Raw genomic sequence first — 18,957 nt, forward strand, 5'->3', positions numbered from 1 at the left:
ACCACAAGTAATAGTGCACCACACTGCATGGTGCAGTGCGGTTTGCGGTTTTATAATAAGAAAACCGTACCGCACTGCACCCTCTCTATATATTAATATATTTATTTTTAATATTAAATATATTATTAATGATTTAATAACCCTAGTTTTCAAATATATATATATATATATATATATAGTTTGATAACCCTAGCAAGTGTTGACTAGGAAAGCTAGCCCAAAATAAAGAAAAAATAGCTCAATAGTTTAAAACTTGACCTAAAACAAAGGGAAAAATTAGTTTTGGGCTGGGTACGAAAAACCCAAAATTTGAAAAATATACCTTCTTCAAACGGCATTTTGTACACCGCATTGCACATATGACCGCAAAAATGAGATACAATGCAGTCATGGTTTTGGCTAAACTCTAAACCGCATTGCACCACACATGTGAGCGCAAAAATTAGGTATGGTGCAATTATGGTTTTAGCTAAACCGCACCGCAAAATGTGGTGCCAAAAATGGCTCAACATCGCACCACAAACACCCATAAATGTAAGAGAATAACAAATGTTAAATCATGTTACAAACATATTTTATGTTTGCGTTTGTGTGTGTGTATATATATATTATTCTTTGAATTTAAACTTTTGTATATATTTAGCTTGGCCCCCACTGAAGAAATTTTCTGATTGCCGCTGTCAAGAATCTTTCTCCATCCCCATGAACAGCCTTGTGGAATATTAACATACCAAAAATTACCTCTTAAGAAGCCTTTTTTTTTATAGATAAATGATAGATCTTAAGAAGCTTCTAATATAGATTTGTTCTCTTCCTGATTGGCATCAACTTTAGTTTTTAGCTTTTAGTTTTTATATATAGTTTTTTAAAACCTCTTTTTTTTTCCCCCTTTTTTTCTCACTTTTTCAAATTTTTTCAAGGTACAAGTATACCTAAGTACACTTTTAGTAAAAAGTTTTCAGTAAAAAGTTAAATAAGCTATTCCCAAACGAACACTTCATATGTTTTATTTTGTCCAATGGTTTGTAGGAATGAGTTGCAGCAATGGCCAATATATGACATTTATTTGGCTAGTACTATGCACATCTAGTTATGGTTTTGAGCCATTATCTGGGATAAAGTTTAGTTACAAAATTAGTTGTAATATAAGGCTACAACCTTACTCAATATTTTTTAATTAGTTGGAGATGAATTTTGACAAATCCACTATTGGATTACATTTTCTTCTTATATCTTCCATGCAAAATTTCTAGAAAATTAAAAATTAATAGCTATGTCATCAATAAATTGTTTAGATTGCAAGTTTTTGTAATTTAAAATTATGCATAAAATATAAACTTATAGATCATATAGTAAATAATATCTAATTGGCATATAATTTGACGTGTGTATTAAAAGCATAAAAAACATGCAATTCAACAATTAGATTTTCAAAATTTGTAATAATATTAATTTTATTAAAGGAAGTTGTAGTCTTAGGTTACAACCAATTTTGTAGCTAAACTTTTTCCTTATATCTGAACATAGTTGTTAAAAGCTTGTTCTGTTAGTCAAATTTTCCAAAATTTTATAGTTTCCAAAATAAAGATTCTATCCCACTTTTTTTATTTTTTTACAAATGAGTGTGTCCAGACCTCTTTGAGTATCTGACTACTCCTTTGAGTGTATGCAATCCCCTCATCCCACATGCAGCATGTTATTACAAGGAGAAATCTCATTGGGGTGGCTCCAAGATACTAGCAAGAGGTTTCAAACCTAATATTTTATGAATATCATAAGGCCTTAGAAACCACTAAGCCAACCCCTTAAGGCTAATTCTATCCCACTTCTAATATGGACCAACATAAGGCTATATAAATAGCATTTAACTTGTCAAATAGACAGGGTCAAAAGTGGGTTCCAATTAGCTTAACTAGTAAAGTCTCTAATGGTTAAATAATAGATCTGGGGTTCAATCCCCAACTACACTAAAAATCAATTGGTGTCTTGGTCTGATAATAAAGAGCTATCATAAAAAATAAAAATAAAAATAGTTAGGGTCAAAATGAGAGTTTCCACCCACCTTAAAGTCCTTTCTAGTTTTGAGTGGGGTGTAAATTGTAATGCTTTCTTTGCATGATTGCTAAGTAAACCTAGGTATGATTGCCTATATTTCTTCTCATCCTTTATTTTATGTAGTAGTTAAACCATTGAATTCAATCCATTCCCACATCCAAATTTTATTAAGTATGCGTTTGGTTCCAAATTAAAAAGCCAACTTATTTTACTATTCAGTTTATTTTGGCTACTATTCATGAGCCCCACTGCACTTTTTGTTACTATTTATGGGTCTCATTATACTATTTCACTAAGCCAACCCCTTAAGGCTGATTCTATCCCACTTCTAATATGGACCAACATAAGGCTATATAAATAGCATTTAACTTGTCAAATAGACAGGGTCAAAAGTGGGTTTCAATTAGCTTAACTAGTAAAGTCTCTAATGGTTAAATAATAGATCTGGGGTTCAATCCCCAACTACACTAAAAATCAATTGGTGTCTTGGTCTGATAATAAAGAGCTATCATAAAAAATAAAAATAAAAATAGTTAGGGTCAAAATGAGAGTTTCCACCCACCTTAAAGTCCTTTCTAGTTTTGAGTGGGGTGTAAATTGTAATGCTTTCTTTGCATGATTGCTAAGTAAACCTAGGTATGATTGCCTATATTTCTTCTCATCCTTTATTTTATGTAGTAGTTAAACCATTGAATTCAATCCATTCCCACATCCAAATTTTATTAAGTGTGTGTTTGGTTCCAAATTAAAAAGCCAACTTATTTTACTATTCAGCTTATTTTGGCTACTATTCATGAGCCCTACTGCACTTTTTGTTACTATTTATGGGTCTCATTATACTATTTTAGCTAACTTTTACCTTTATTTACAGTACTTTTAGCAAAAAGTTTTCAGTTTTTTTAAAATAAGCGGATCCCAAAACAGACCCTAAGTCTTGTCCATGCCTAAGCCTTTCAACAATAATTCACCACCAATAATTATCCACTATGAATTGAATCTAAACAAACCAACATCATATTTTGTATCAGAGAAACAAACATCTCATACTCAACAATACATGACCATGACTTACTACTTACTGATCACAACCGCATCCTAATGCTTAAGAGATACTCAAAAAGCTAGTGATCCACATAATTCTTATCAGCCAGTTTAAAAGGTTTTTAGGATCTGTTTGGGATCCACATATTTTGCTAAAACTGAAAACTTTTTGATGAAAGTACTGCAGATAAAGGTAAAAATTAACTGAAATAGTATAGTGGAACCCATGAATAATACCAGTGTAGTAGGACCCATGAATAGTGGCAAAAATAAGATGAATAGTAAAATAAGTTAACAAAATTAATAATGCTAAACAGACACTTATTGTGAATCTAAATATATTACTGTAAGCCCATCTGTAAAAACCTTTCCTCTAAAGAAACAATTAGTACGGCTACCTCCCCACCCTTAGTCTTGAAAGCCAACCACTTCCAAAAGCACTAGTATTGGTAGTGCTAAAAAAACTATATTTCTATTTTTAGCACCACCAAATACCAAAATGTGGCTACATTGGTGGATCCAAAACCTTATTTTTTGACTCCACAACTACAATGCACAATTACTTTTGGCTGTGCACAGTGACTCATAGGTAAAAAAAAAAAATTTATTATATTGTTGTGTTCACATTGCTTTTTAATAAAAAAAAAATCTATTTGGTTGTGTTCACACTGCTTTTTAATGAATTTTTTATATTATTTTATTCAAATAGCTAAAAAAATTAATCCATTGATATTGGATGTATTGTAAAGTGAGAAGATAAAATAGATAAATAGCTTTTTGTGGAGCCATATTACTAAATTTATGGTAATAGGCCAAGAATATATTGACACCTTGTGATGAATTAACCAATTAATAAGACAAGTTAATTAATTCAATTAGCATGCAATAAGTGTGGTAACATAAAAACATCACCAACTAAGTTAATATGTAGCGGAAAATAAATTGACACAAAGACTTTTTTACGAATGGGGAAAACCTACATGGCAAAAACCCTATCAGGTGATTTTAAGGTCACCACTCTCGAGAATTCACTATTATCACAACAAGCGGTTACAAGTAAAGGAATCTCAGTACTTTATACCAACTTACAGTTGAACCCTTATCCTAATACCCAATTGAACTTATTCTGTAATGACAATCTCTCCTTTCAATGCACGGCACCTAATACGTGACTAACCAATTCGATGCGTGGATCCCAATACGCGACTTACACACCAACTTAAAAAAGATGTTAACTGCAAAATTCTTCAGTTCATCAATACGATGAAGATCATGAAACTCCTTGGTTACAAAACCCAACGGTGTACAAACACATCAACTTCTTGAAGAGAAATATGAAAAAGGACATATATCTCTGGTTCACAATATGCTTGTGAAAAACTTTTGCATTGAGATGCATTAGTTGTGACGGCCCTTAAATCAATCCTTATATATGTTTAGGGTTCTGAAAAAAGAAAGTCCAAACATCTATACATGGATTGGATGAAAATCAAAACTGAAAATCTGATTTTCTTAAACCTCGATAGATACCCTATCTATCGAGCAACTATTGAGCATCGGGCTTGAACAACCTTTTAAACCTCAATAGATATTAGCTGTCGAGCTTTAAAATTCAACACTTCTTCACTTATTTCTTGGACAAACTTGCATGGTTTTAACACTTGAACTTGAAACCTTGTTCCTTGAAATATTAAACACATCCTAGATCTATTAATTACAAGTAAAGTGCATTTTGTCAAACGATTAGTCAATTCTATATTGACATATGTTCCTAACATGATTCACATATGTCCTAACAATCTCCCCATTTGCCAATTCGTGACAAAACCACAACAAACAAATGAACATATGAGAGAAGTCATAAATCACTCAACTCATACTCACTTGTTGAATACAATAAAATCTATCCCAACACAAACTCTTGAAAAACTTTGCAAGAAGAGAGTTCATGACAAGAAGACTTTAACAACCTATATTTTTGAAACACTTTAAAACAAACTCATTAAGGCATCTTAGTCTAAAACAGAAATAAAAGATTACATACTATTTATAAAAGCATGTGCATAAAGAGAGAAAAGAAACAACACATGAAAAGATAGGTGAAAGAACTGTAATAACAACCTTATCATATATATATATATATATATATATAACATCATAAGTACAAGGTTTGCTATCACAAAGTAAGAACAATGTATCTATAAAAGAAGAAAAGAAAAAAAAATACATAAGTCTTCACTACTTCCCTCATACCTAACAAAAATCTCATCTCCTATGCTAACTCTCCCCCTATGAACATGACTACTCTCATATCCCAAAACTACTCCCCTTTTTTGTCATGAATGACAAGGGGTAAGTAAATCAAGCAGTCATCTCGTCGTCACTGGTGAGTTAGCATCCTCATCCTCACCATCATCATCGTCATCGGAGTCACCATCATCATCCTCGTCCTCAGATGCCTCTGGAGAAGGAGAGGGAGACTCTACAAAACCACCAAGGCGAGCCTGTCGCCGAGCAATATGGTTGACATAGGTGTTCATTTGACACAACTCATCACTGAGTGTGTCAAGGCAAGCATCCATGCACTGCAGCTGCGCCATGACCACCACAAAGGTCACACCACCCGCCGATGAAGAAGGTGCGGATGTGGAAGGAGTAGAAGAAGCTGGAGGAGTCACTGTCTCTGTTCATGGCCGCTTCAGTCGAAGCTAGGCCTCGCTCTATCTGATAGTAGCAACGTCTATGGCACACATAATTGTAAAGTGAAGAGACTCGAATAGGAGACAGAAAACTGGCGAAGAATCCACGTGATAGCTAAAGGAAAAATGAGCTTATCACGGGTCGCTGTATCCCTGTAGACATCTATAAGGGAAAGAATGAAGTGAGAAGGAAAATCAATGGTAAGCCTCTCAAGAAGTGACAACGAAAATCGAGCAAGAAGCTCTATGATAGAGTTATAGTGAGACAAAGGATGGAGAACAAATGTCATCACCATGTTAAGGAACCTCAAACCTTTTGCAAAGCCCGAGCAAGGGGTGTTTTAACGGTCACCCCAAGAAGAAGGTGTCTCATAGAAAAGAAACGAGAGTTCGTCTTTGGACACAGTCCTCAGACGACTGCAGCCAGGGTAGTCAAGATGCGCTACCCTAGGAACATGTAGCACCTCGAATACAATATCCGAAGTGACTATGATGCGCGCACCTCAAACGCAAGTAACAAAACGAGGTACTGAAATATCGAATCTGTGCATATTGGAGTAAAAATCCTATATGATCACGGAGGGACAAGTGACCAGGATGCCACACAGTGACTCCCAATCCCGACTATAGATGACAGTGGGAAGGCCAGTATCGGAAATATCCGATAGAACGACTTGGCATTCCGAATGAATGCCTCGTCATGAAAAGTTCTCCAAAAAGTCCTTACAGGCTTTATCATCATGGAACTTGACGTGAGATGGAGTGAGGTCAGAGGGGGAAGAAGAAGAAGAAGATGCCCTAGAACGAAGAAGGTTCCGGGATGGAGTAGATTTGCATTTAGGTGCCATAAAGCAACTAACAAAAGAAAGAGAGAGAGAGAGAGACACGCAAAAAAGCACCAAACAGTTCAGTATCAAATGATAGAAACAAAAAAATGGTACATCATGAAAAATGCATGAACATGTGACATGCAACATTAAAAGCATCATGTGAAATGCATGAAGAATGAAGGATTAAGAACCCCTACCAGAGAAGAAAAGCTTGATCTAACCAAAAATTACTTAGGAAAGAGGTTTGGAGTGAAAGAAAAATGTGTTGGAAGGTGAGAAGACGAGTTCTGTCGAGAAAGATCGAGGAGAAATGAGAGAAATGTCGCGCAGACCCTATATATAGAAATCCCAGTTTCTCGATGGATCGAGAGCTGTCGAGAATAAAAAAGTGAGAAATAGCTATCGAAGAGCTATCAAGAGGTATCCATAGCAAAAGGGCCTCGATGGATCGAGAAGATATCGAGCATCTATCGAGCATCCAGAAACTTCCTCGATAAATCAAGTAGCTGTTGAGAAGCTATCGAGATTGAATCTCCAGAATCTCGATGGATCAAGATTGCGATAACAACTATCGAGAAAGGAAGCTCAAAAGGCTCGATAAATAGCCTAGCTGTCGAGAGGTATCGAGAAGCTGCCGAGATTACTTAAAAATAGTTTTTCAAGGAAGAGAAAAACACAAACAAGAATGCAATCAAACATGCTACTCAACCAAAAATCCAAACAACATATTAAACTCTCAAAAACATCTATCATCAAGAAAAATGTCAAGCATTTAAATCCAAAACACACACACACTAACAAGTCTAACCAATTTATATTTCAAAAACAAGTTAAGATAGTATAGTAAGCATACATTAACACATGTATTCCTTGTGATGGCCAAATCACATTGTACCTGCACATGTATCAAAAGTAGCAAAGAATATTGTGTGTTGTGTGTGAAAAACATCGCAAGATTGCATAAGTGTCTACATGTTATAACGTTTTGAGATATAAGAAAATCACTTTAACTCACACACAATCATAATTGTTTAATGGGAACTATCACCTTCGAGGTACATCCTATAACTGTCACATCTCCTAAAAGACACGCTTGCAATCATATAAAAAATATTTTGATTCTTTTTACTTTTATTCTTCTTTGCATATTTTCTTTTAAGCAAACCATGCATAGGCATATAAGGAAAAGAAAAGAAATACCCAATGATGTTAAGCTTTTGACATTGCACTTTTGCTATACTGAAGCACACAGATGTCATTTCATGATTTGTGGGCAATAGTGGTGAGATGGTTATTTATGCCTTTCTTTTAAAATTTTCTAGTCCTTCCCGTCAAAAAGAGTGATACGAGTGTTAAGTACAAGAGATTACTTAATCTTATTCATCACGAACAAAAGCCACAAAACTTACTTGCTTAGTTGTGCATAGAGATGCTCATCTAAGCTACAAAAGATATAGAGTTTAGAAGACTTTGTTTCAATGGCCATCCAAGGTAAACAAGTACCAATGTACACAAACACACACTATTTTTGTATTTTTCTGATTTTTCAAATTTTTTTTTTTTTTATGAAAAATAAAATAAAGCAAAACTAAAAATGAACAAACAAAAACATGTTAAACAAAGCAATGCATAAAACTAGACTGGCTCAAAAACAAGAAAGCAAAACATACAAGTAATGCAAAATCAAAAACAAGAAGGGGAGAGAGAGAGAAAAAAAAAAGTGACTAAATCACTTGGAGCCTTTTTCCTTCCATACCTTGGAAGAACCTTTCCGTTTAGCAAACTCTTAATCCGGCAGTGAGGGAGAAGAATTGAAACCATTCAAGTTCAAAAGGAACATGAGGGCTTTTAGTAGATTTCCAAGAGGAGCAAAAAAGGATGGAAACTGAATCTAGTTTCCCAATGAGATCATACTGTTGCTCTGTTGAGTGGCTAACCACTTATAGCAATTAGGTTGAGTATGTCCAGCCGCTCCACAATGATGACAAAGATGCTGCTTCTTCTGTTTAAGCTTTTGAGTGTTTCCCTTTTTAGCCCTAGGGTTTTTAGTCTCTTTCTTATCCTGCTTAAGGGGTGCTCCTAAGATAGATTTACCCTTGTCTATGTTCTCACTAGCTACCACATTTTTCACATCATTGTTTTCAGATTCAACGTTATTAATAGGAGAAACAAAAATAGTAGTACTAGTAGAAGTAATACTAGGAGAAGAGAAATCATACCCTAAACCGGTTCGATCGGAAGCAGATTTCTGAAAACTGAGCATCTCATCAAACTTTGCACTTGAAGTCCTTTCCAACTGAGCTCTGACTTGGAATAGCTCTACCTCAAGTTTCTTGGTCTTCTCAACCAAGAAGTTATTCTCAAATCGCAGTGCTCCAATGGTCTGATTGGCTTCATCAAACTTTGTGAAAAGCTCTTCTCGATCAAGTTCCAAATCACTCAGCTTCTTAGTGGCCAACCTATATAGTTTTTCATGCTTCTTAGACACCTTATACAGTTTTTCATAGGTTGTATGGATATCATCTTGATCATCTATTTTCTCGAACTTAGAATCCACCAAGTCCTCTTCATTATCCACATCTTTAACAATCCTCTCAGTAGGATTTACAGTGGTAGTGAAGGCATTTAGGATTCCATCATCCTCATTATCAAAATCATCTTCAGGCTCGGTGTCGCTCAAAGTAGCAACAAGTGCCTTGCTCTTCCCAATGGTCTTGAGATACATAGGGTACTCTTATTTCATGTGACCAAATCCTTGACAAAGCACTTTGGTCCTGAGGAAACAGTATATTGACCGCCATCCCTAGCTACATCCTTCTTTCCTTTGTCGTAGTTCTTAAACTAAGACGAGCTGGACTACTTGCGGTCTTCGTCAAATCCTTTAGCATTGGCATTCTTCATAAACTTTTTGAATTGTCGGGTGATATAGGATTACAACTTAGAATCTTCATCGTCTGAAGACTCATCAATGTCATTGCTCTTAGCCTTCAATGCCATGCTCTTGCCCTTACTAAATTTCCCAATCCTTGTCAAACCCAACTCATAGGTCTGTAGATTGCCAACCAGCTCTGTCAAAAGAATTTTTTCAATATCCTTTGATTCCTCAATCGTAATGATCTTGGCATGAAATCTCTTGGGTAAAGATCTAAATACATTTCTAACAATCTTGGGTTCGGGAATGGTTTCCCCAAGATTAAAGGTTGAATTCACTATGTTCTTGAGCTTGGCATAGAACTCATCAAATGACTCATCCTCCTCCATCGTAATCTCTTCAAAGCTCGTGGTAAGCCTTTGAAGTTTTGAAACCTTGACAGCCTTGGCTCCTTCATGGGTTCTGGAGGATGGTCCATGTTTCCTTCGCAGTTTCAGTAGATGATATCTTCTTGAACTCCTTATTTGTGACCGCACTGAATAAAGCATTCAATGCCCTGCTATTAAAGTTTGCCGACTTGATCTTAGCATCATCCCAATCGGCCGGCACTTCCTTCAGCTTGGTCCAGCCTATCTCCATAGCTTGCCACACTTTCTCATCTAATGATTGCAAGAAATATCTCATACATACTTTCCAGTATGCATAGTTAGTGTCATCAAATAAAAAAGGTATAATAAGAAACCGTCCTCTATCCATGACAAATAGGGGTCAATGGATCACACAGCAAAGATTAAAACCTAATCAGAGTATGCCTGCTCTGATACCACTTGATAGATCAAGAATATATTGACCCCTTATGATGAATTAACCAATTAATTGGCCAAGTTAATTAATTAATTCAATTAACATGCAATGAGCGTGGTTGCATAAAAAAATCACCAACTAAGTTAATATGCAGCAGAAAATAAATTGACACGGTGATTTATTTATGAATGAGAAAAACCTACACGGCAAAAACCCCACCAAGTGATTTTAAGGTCACTCCTCCCGAGAATTCACTATTATCACAACAAACAGTTACAAGTAAAGGAATCTCAGTACCTTATACCAACCTACAGTTGAACTCTTATTCCAATACCCAATTAGACTTGTTCTGTAGTGACAATCTCTACTTTCAATGCACGACTCCTAGTACGTGACTAACCAATTCAATGCACGAATCCCAGTACGTGTTTTATACATCAACTTGAGAAAAATGTTGGCTGCAAAGTTCTTCAGTTCATCAACACGATGAAGATCATGAAACTCCTTGGTTACAAAACCCTACAATGTACAAACACAGTAGCTTCTTGAAAAGAAAGATGAACTAGGGCATATGTCTTCGATTCACAATATGCTTGTGAAAAACTTTTGCATTGAGGTGCATTAGCTATGACGGCCCTTAAAACAATCCTTATATATGTTTAGGGTTCTGAAAAAAGAAAGCCCAAACATCTATACATGGATTGGATGAAAATCAAAATTGAAAATCTGATTTTCTTAAACCTCGATAGATACCCTATCTATCGAGCAGCTGTCGAGTATCAAGCTTGAACAACCTTTTAAATCTCAATAGATACTATCTATCGAGTTTTAAAATCCAACACTTCTTCACTTGTTTCTTGGACAGACTTGCATGGTTTTAACACTTGAACTTGAAACTTTGTTCCTTGAAATATTAAACACATTCTAGATCTACCCAATTACAAGTAAAGTGCGTTTTGTCAAATGATTAACCAATTCTATATTGAGATATATTTCTAACATGATTCACATGTGTCTTAACATATGACTCCACCAATGTGGATGCTCTAATATTGCAGTATCAATACCCTTTTGCTCCATATATACATGCAATATTCTATTGCAAAGAAAAATAAAAGATAAGGTATGCATTTGGCACCAGCTTAAAAAGCTAGCTTATTTTACTATTCAGCTTATTTTTGCTATTATTCATAAGTCTCACAGTACTATTTCAACTAACTTTTACTTTTATCTACAGTACTTTCAATAGAAAAATTTCAATTTCAATAAAATAAGAGGATCCTAAACAAACCCTTAAGTTGAAAACATTTCAAAATCTACCTCATTCAGTTTTATATATATATCTAGCTCACGTCCCCAAACCAGGCCAAACAATCGAGCTCTCAATCTAAATTCATCCATCACAGTTCAAAAAATAAAATAAAAATAAAAAGGGAAATGCCCTTTAGCTTCTTGGAATTTAGTGCCCGTTTGGTTCAGCATTTCAAGCCCAAAAAGCACTTTTTCAAAAAAGCTCAAACAAGTTTTGCGTTTGGTAAGCTCAAAACGCAACTTTTATAAAAAAAGTTGCGTTTTAAACTTTTAGAAAATACTAAGGGAAAACGCGGAATGGCTTATGGACCCTCAGGGGTCCATAAATGAAAACGCGCTCTGCGCGTTTTGTGTTATTACCGTTGCAATATTGAAAATACCGAAATACCCATCACCAATAAACTGTGCCCTTTTCTCTTCTCCGCTCCTCTTTTAAAGACCAACACCGGTCAAGAAAGTATCAACCAAATACAAACAGCGCACCACCCAACAATCACCGGTCTACCACCACAACCCATTTCAACATTTGATAATCCAAACACAAAATCAACAAAATCAAACCAATTTTACACAATTTTACAAAGGAACCCAATAATGAAATCATAACCAAAAAAAAAACCGAGCTGACCCATTTCCGCTGCATGTCGTTGGCAGTGAGGAAGAGATCAAGCAACGGTGGAGAGGAAGACAGGCAGCGGTGAAGGCAGAGATCAAGCACCGATCTGACCCATTCCTCCCTTTTGGATTTCTCCTCTATCTTCGTTTGATGAGAATCATGCAGACGAAGAGCTAAGAAAAAAAAAAGAGGAAGAATCATGCAGACGAAGAGCTAAGAAAAAAAAAAGAAAAAAAGAGAGGAAGAATCATGCAGACGAAGAGCTAAGGAAAAAAAAAAAAGAGGAAGAAAGAGAGCTCTCTGGGACGTTCTGGAGCTTGGAGAAGTGATGTGGAAAAAGAAAGGAAAGAAGGAAATAAAGGTAAAGAGTGGGTACGTGTGTGGACTAGAAAAAAGAGGAAAAAAAAAAGAAAAAAAAGAAGAAAATGCGGTAAGTGAGTGGAGGAGAAAAAAAATGAAAAAGAAGGAAATATTATCACAATATTTTCACAATAAATATTAAGTAGTAGGTTATTATTAGCTAACACTTGTGAAAAAAAATAATTTTTTTAGAAAGAGAAAAAAATAATTTTAATAGTACGTTCAAATTAAAATTAGTATCAATTTTTATCACAATATTTTTACAATATTTTCACAATAAATCTTAAGTGGTAAGTTATTATTAGCTAATATTGGTAAGAAAAAAATAATTTTTTTAGAAAGAGAAAAATTGATTTAAGTATGATGAAGTAATTGATTTAAGTATGAAACAAACTCACATAAAAAAAAAAAAAAAAAGGTATGAAATAAATTCCCTTATATATACATTGTCCTTTTTGGTCATTTACCCCTCAAAAAGCCACTTTTATAAGTGCTAGCCAAACACTCAGCTTTTTCATTATGCACTTTTTAACAGTTTTTACCAAACACTCAACTTTTTGAAACTCCACTTTTTCATTATGCACTTTTACAAAACTCCACTTTTTCATTATGCACTTTTTCAAAAAGCTGAACCAAACTCACCCTTAGGCGAACTAAATGGCAAGAAAGTTACTTCGCACAGTAGAGCTATCAAGAAATAAGGGAAAGTTACTTGCTAATGAATCTCTTTTCATTTTCATAATTCCCTTGTTTTTTGGGTCTGGATTGGATTTTTTTTTTTTTTTAAAACAAAATGATAGTGTTTATGTAAATTATATTTCTTAAAAGATGTACTATGCATGACATCCCGCAAAACGTATTGAAATACAAAATGGGGAGGTAGTTGTTAATTGATGGAGGAAGGTTGGGTTTTGTTTCTGTTGTTGAGATTTTAACCCAAGTCAAGTCGGCCCATATTGACTTTAATGAGGTGATGAAATTGGACTTTATTTTTGGGTTATTCAATGCTTCTCCGCAGCAACTCTCATAGGGCTTACTTTTTTAGTTCATGGATCCTGTCTCAAAACCCACATAATTTTGAAAGCTATGCTAAACTTGCTCCAATAATGATTGTGGTTCCGGGAACCTAGTCATATAGTCATATATTTGACAAACCAGTAACTTTCTTTTTCTTTTTTTTTTGAGAGGAAAATACTTTCATTAAACCAGAAAAGGGCTACAACAGAGAGCCACCAGCATGAAGCTCTAAATCAGATAAAATCAAATGAGAAACAAAAGGTGGTGTAACACCTTTCCAAACATGAGAACAAAGATTAGACTTGGCAAATTGAGCAAGCTTGTGAGCAACCATGTTGTAGTCCCTTTTCAAGTAGGAAAAGGAGCAACAAGAGAACAAAGCTTTGGTCTGCAGAATGCCTTCCACTAAATGACCAGCTTCACCTTCAAAGTTACTAAGATTAATAGCAAGAATCGCTGAAAGAGCATCTAATTCCAACATGATTTGAGGGAGGTCCATTTCTTGCGCTAACAATAGGCCTTGCTCAATAGCAAAAAGCTCCGTCCATTCAGCAGGGAAATATGAAGGCAGCAGCTTGCAGAGAGCTGCAATAACCATGCCGGATTCATCCCTTATAACAACACCAACCCCTGAACTCCCCACAGGATCTATAGAGCATGCCCCATCTACATTAACCTTGAACACACCAGGAGGAGGGGCAGACCAGCCCCTAAGAGTGGACTGCAAAGAGGGAAAATCCAATTTAATGGCGCCATGGTAGTCATCTATCAATCGTTGAGCCATCTCCCAAGTTTGGAGGGGCGAAAGACAATCTTCATCATGAACACGCAGGTTCCTATTATGCCAAATTGCCCAGGAAATGGCAAAGAAGATCAGCAGGTGCCGAGGAGGAGAATTAGCAAGGAAATGAAGAGCAAGGGCCTTAACGTCACGAGATTCCAGCAGCAAACTAAGCGGACAGTCTTGCCAAAGGGCCCAAACAGATAGGGCAAAGTCACAAGTGAGAAGGCAGTGATTTAAACATTCAACCTCCTCATCACAGGCAGGACAGAATATGTTGGCATTCAGGCCTCTCATGTGCATATTAGCCATTGTTGGTAGGCCATTCAAGCAAGCTCTCCAAGCGAAAATTTTTACTTTTTCAGGGAGATCAAGCTTCCAAAGATTCTTCCAAAGAGGCAAAAAGGGATCCCTCGAAGAGCATTCCACTATCTCAGCTGATTCAAGGAGATTAACAACAACAAAGTAGGCACTTTTAACAGAAAACTCTCCTTTTTTATTTCCTATCCAAATGATTCTGTCATCAGGCAGATTGAAGCTCAAGGGAATCTTGAGAATAGCTACTGCATCTACGGGAAGGAAGAGAGCTCTAATAGAATCGATTTTCCACCATCTAGTATCCGAGTCAATTAGAGAGGAAACCATGGGGTAGTCTTCAGTGATTCGCGGGGGGGTAATGACTTTGTATGTCGAGGGGGATGGATGCCACTTGTCATCCCAAATATGAATCCTCCGACCATTCCCAACTCTCCATCGAGTGCCTCTTTTAAGTACCTCAAGGCTATTGTGAATACTCCTCCATGTGTAGGAAGGGTTGCTACCCAAGCTAGCATTAAGCACATCTCCATAGGGAAAATATTTTGCCTTGAGAATACGAGCTGCTAGAGAACCTGGATTTGTGAGAATTCTCCAAGCTTGCTTAGCAAGAAGGGCAAGATTGAAAGCATGAAGGTTTCGGAACCCTAAGCCTCCAAGAGATTTTGGCTTACACATCTTCCTCCAGCTAATCCAGGCAACTTTCGACTCTTGGTCTTTCTGCCCCCACCAAAAGTTCCTCATCATTTTTTCAAGCTCATCACAGAGGCTTTTTGGGAGAAGGAAGCAGCTCATTGTGTAGGTGGGGATAACTTGGGCCACCGCTTTGATGAGAATTTCCTTCCCACCCGAAGAGAGCAACTTCCCCTTCCAACCCGCCAATTTCAACCCCACTCTCTCTTTAATCTCTGCAAAGACTTGCTTTTTGGATCTACCTATGATGGAAGGGAGACCCAAATATTTATTGTGCCTTGAATCTTGAATAGGCCCTAAGATGTTAAAGATTGTTTCCTTGAGTTCAGGGGTTGTGTTTGGGCTGAAGAAAATAGAGGATTTATCTGAGTTGACCTTTTGCCCAGAGGCTGCCTTATATATCTCAAGAATCTCCTTGAGCTTCTCACATTCTTCCCTTTTAGCTTTATAGAAGAGGAGGCTGTCATCGGCAAAGAAAAGATGAGTGATCCTAGGGCATCCTCTACTTAAAGATATGCCATTCAAAAGCTGGTTTCTAGCTGCATCATGGAGGAGAGCCGAGAGACCTTCGGCACATAGAAGAAATAGGTAGGGTGAGAGGGGGTCTCCTTGTCTTAGCCCTCTAGTGGGGACAATATTACCAAAGGATTCACCGTTGATAATAACAGAGTAAGAAACAGAGGAAATACATCTCATAATTAAGCTAATCCACCCCTCATTGAACCCCATTTTCCTCATGACCCTTTCTATAAAACCCCATTCAACCCTATCAAAGGCTTTGCTCATATCAAGCTTCGTTGCCATAAAGCAGTCTTTCCCATCTTTTTTATGCTTTAGGTAGTGCATTAACTCGTAAGCTATGAGGACATTATCAGTAATGAGTCTGTCTGCAGTAAATGCACTTTGATTTTCAGTAATAATAAGAGGAAGAAAAGCTTTAAGACGATTAGCTAAAGTTTTAGAGATGAGATTGTAAATTACATTACATAGACTGATAGGCCTGAAGTCAGTCATTCTTTTAGGGTTGCTTGTTTTAGGGATGAGGACAATATTGGTTTTGTTGATAACATCTAATGACATGCCATAATTAAGAACATTTAAGATCATGTTTGAAACATTAGAACCAACAATATCCCAATATTTTTGAAAGAATATAGCGGACATACCATCTGGCCCTGGAGATTTTGTGGGGTGCATCTACTTGAGGGCAGTCACAATCTCTTCCCTGGTGAAGCATCTAGACAGCTCCGTGTTCATCTCCTCAGTTATCATGGTGGGAATTGCTGCTATAACCTCATCAACCATACTCGGATTAGAAGTGGAATAGATGTCTTCAAAGTAAGTGACAGCAGCGTTGGCAATGCTATCTCTGTCTTCACACCACCGCCCAAACTTATCCCAGACTCCAGAGATCGTGTTTTGCTTCCTTCTTTCAGATGCCCGAGCATGAAAGAATTTTGTATTTTTGTCCCCCTCTTTTAGCCAGTGAACCTTAGAGCGTTGCCCCCAAAAAATTTCTTCATCTTCCAAGAGCTCATTGAGCTCTCTCCTAACAATGTTAATTTCCATCCCAAGAAAACCTTCCTTGTCTTGCTCGGTCAATTTGGATAGCATTTTCCTTTCTTCCTGAATCAGCTTTGGAATCTGCCCAAGGGTAGAGGAATTCCAAGAAGCCAGCTCAGAAGCACAAAGCTTTAACCCAGAAGCCATGCCCTCAGGAGTGTTCATATCACTGGTAGAGCCCCACACCGATTCAATGATTCCTCTGCAATCCTCTTTCTTTGTCCAAAATGCCTCAAAATGGAAACGTCGTGATCTGGGTCTTTTAATAATCTGGGAGTTAGAGATGAAAAGAGCACAATGGTCTGAAGTAGAGTCAACCAGGTGATGGACTTTAACTTCGCCGAATTTCTCTATCCAATCACACGTGGCTAAAGCTCTGTCTAGCCTTAAATAAATTCTTCCAGCCCCTTCTTGCATATTGCACCAAGTATAGTCAGGTCCACTATAACCCAAATCTTTGAATCCACATGAGTTGATGACATTACGAAATCCGTCCATCTGAATTTGTGTTCTGTTCGCACCTCCCCATTTTTCTTCCATAGTAACAATCTCATTAAAGTCTCCAAAACAGAACCAAGGGAGTTGCATTTGACCACAGAGGAGAGAAAGTAAATTCCATGAATTGTGGCGTAAATGAGTATGGGGATGACCATAAAAACCAGTAATTCTCCATTCTAGGCTAGAGCTTACCTCTGTAACAGTTGCATCAATATGGAAATTGCTGAAACTTTTTACGTTCAGGTTTACTTCCCTCTTCCAAAGAAGGGCCAGACCTCCACTACGGCCTCGGCTTGGCACAAGAAGACCATTTGCAAAGCCCAATCTGTCTCTAACTCTCTCCATATGTTTTTTCTTCAGCTTAGTCTCTAAAAGAAACACTATTCTGGGATCCAAACGTCGCACCATATCATGCAACGCACGAACTGACCGGGGGTTCCCAAGCCCCCGGCAGTTCCAGCATAACGAATTCATGGCTCCCAGCGATGCTGCCTAGCAGCTACCGCCGATATCTTTATTTCATTCAAGCTTTCAGAGAAGCCACCACACTGCTTTTTGTAAGCTATATTTTCTTCATTCTCAGCAAAAATAACAGAGCCTAGACGTTTAACTCCTAAAATTTGGTTTTTATTTTCAGCCCCTTGGGATTGGGCCTGCCCTTTCTCCCTAGCAACCCTTTTTAAACGCCCATTCCTTTTTTGAATTTTACTTACCTCATGGGCCGAATTGTGATCCACTGCCGTGACATTAGCCTGGCACTGCTTCTTGGGCTTGCTTGGGCTGGTTACTTCATTGGAGTTTTCGACCCTTTGGCATGGGAAGCCCACTTTAGAAAAAGCATCCTGCGCTTCTTTCTCTAGCTCTGTATCCACGCCAGTTTCTGAATTATTTGCTTTCGTGCCATCTCGTTGGTTTAACCCCAAATTCAAAAGTTGGTCACCTTTTCCAAACCCGTCCCATCTGTCTCCACTATTTACTGTTTGACACATTTGACCTTCAGAGACATCACCTCTGCACGTGTGATCTGCAGATTTTGAATTTCGAACACTACCAATTCCCACTGTATTTCCTCCACCGTCTGCAATATCGAAAAGGGGGTTCCGATCCATGGGCTGTCCATTGCCTTTCGTGATGTTCACATTCTCCCCATCACGCCTATCTCTGAAATTACTTCTTTGTTGGCTTGAGTTCCCTTTGAAAACCCCGCCTGCCTTCAGCCACTCACCATATTGCTTAGGAGTGGACTGCCAGTTTGGGAAATCCAGGCAGCGTTTATCATCGTGGCCAAGCTTGCCACACAAGAAGCAGAATGTGGGAAGCCTCTCATATTTAAAGCTAACCCAAAATTTTTCTCCATCAAGACTCACCACATTACCCCCTCTGCGAAGTGGTTTCTCGATCGGTAGTTCGACTCTAATACGCATAAACAAAGCTTGATCCGATTGGCAATGGCGTTTGTCCATTTCTAGAAAGCGCCCCAAACTGTTTCCGACGTCCCTACC

This window comes from Quercus lobata, chromosome 2, assembly GCF_001633185.2.
Source record: "Quercus lobata isolate SW786 chromosome 2, ValleyOak3.0 Primary Assembly, whole genome shotgun sequence".
Classification (NCBI taxonomy): domain Eukaryota; kingdom Viridiplantae; phylum Streptophyta; class Magnoliopsida; order Fagales; family Fagaceae; genus Quercus; species Quercus lobata.